This window comes from Belonocnema kinseyi, chromosome 6 (genome assembly GCF_010883055.1).
Source record: "Belonocnema kinseyi isolate 2016_QV_RU_SX_M_011 chromosome 6, B_treatae_v1, whole genome shotgun sequence".
NCBI classification, from domain to species: Eukaryota; Metazoa; Arthropoda; class Insecta; order Hymenoptera; family Cynipidae; genus Belonocnema; species Belonocnema kinseyi.
In genome coordinates, this window is record NC_046662.1 from 144,786,263 (window position 1) to 144,787,831 (window position 1,569).

The following is a 1,569-nucleotide window of genomic DNA, read 5'->3' on the forward strand; positions in this document are numbered from 1 at the left end:
GAATTCCCGTTACCGATATCAAAAACTGTAACATTCGCGATAACGCGCTACTGTCATACTCTCATGGTTAGAATTTCAAAATTACACTAAACTATTTATCAGTAGTAAAGTGCATTAAATAATTTTTTTAATTCCAAGCTTAAAGTATTTTTTAAATTGGTTTGTTCCGTTGGATATCATGCCCATGGTGGGACAGTGTTTGCGCAACGGTTTCCCCCACATATTGCGTAGGCTATATAGACGACACCGTTAAGAATTTTATCTTCAGAACTGAAAGTCAGTGTCAAGGGAGTCTACCTGGAAATAATAAAGTGAGTACAGAACTTGTTTCATACTTTATTATTATACTTGTTTCCATTATAACTTACAAATAGAGCAGTTGAAAACTTAAATATTTTAACTGCAACGGTGCAGTTTCAAAACTTATTGTTATTCACATATTAACTCAACTTTTAAACAATACATTTAAGTGAGAGAGACAGTTTATTTAAAACGGTTGATCTGGAAGGTATTAGTGAAAAGGGTCATTCTTATTTTCAGGAAATGTTATTAAATCTTGGTTTATTGTTTTATTTATAAAATTTAATGTGCATAGATTATCACATGTAAACTACTATGATTAATACATTTTTTATCAAATAAATAAATGGATAAAGTATAGTTAAGTGATATTTTCTCAGAATCTTTGAATCACACTTTTAAAGATTCGGTTAAATTATAGAATAGCTGGTTCCCCCCTTTATCTCCTGGAATTTTTTTTCTCTCCAAAAGCGTACTATTGGAACATAAAATTGAAGTAAATTCAAAGGGATTTGTTAAAATAAAGCATTAAAATTATTGTTAATTGCATTATTATATTCTACCCAATATGGGTCTGCCAAAAATTCGAATTTGCCGTATTTAACTCACCGTTTAAGTCCTTTTACAAATCCCAGCAAGGTAAAAAGTTATAAATAAGTGTAATTTGAACTTTTATTTACATATTATGACATATTTAGCTGTTTGTTTTGTTCATATAAACCTTTTTAATTACAAGAAAAGTGTTGCCAGAGTTGTTAAAGAAAGAGTCGTTTCAAATTCTAAAGCACCTGGACCCCTTTTCCAACTTTAAAAAAATTACAAATGAAATTTTTATAATTGGTTATATTGATGAAAATAATTCACAAAATATGTTCTATTTTATTAAAAAAGATTAAAATTTTTCGTATAGATACTCTTTTACCCAGCATGAATGTCTAAAAACACTTTAATGGTAAGTTGATTATGGTAAATTCAAGTTTTTGGTAGCCCATATTTGATACGTTATAATAATGCAATCAACAATAATTTTAATGCTTTCTTTTCACAAATCGCTTCGAATATACTTCAATTTCATGTTTCAATACTTTGATTTTGGGAAAACAAAATTTTCCATGAAAAAAGGGTGATACCAGCTATTCTATAATCTAACCAAAGATTGTAAGTAATTGTGGTTTATAGAAATCAATTTTATAGCTACTACATTTTTGTTGAGTGATTATTATTTGTGTGCCCTGTAGGAAGAATATATCGAAAATATATAAATATAAA

The 1,569-nt window shown here is 28.2% G+C and overlaps 1 protein-coding gene across 1 annotated transcript in view; it reads left to right on the forward strand.

Moving 5' to 3' along the window:
* Window positions 1-222: 222 nt before the first annotated feature.
* The window catches only part of LOC117174959, a 65,392-nt gene continuing 64,045 nt past the window's right edge, over window positions 223-1,569 (forward strand). The window contains exon 1 of the mRNA XM_033364432.1: window positions 223-311. The gene's annotated coding sequence lies outside the window, so the exon portion shown is untranslated. The remainder of the gene's footprint in view (window positions 312-1,569) is intronic.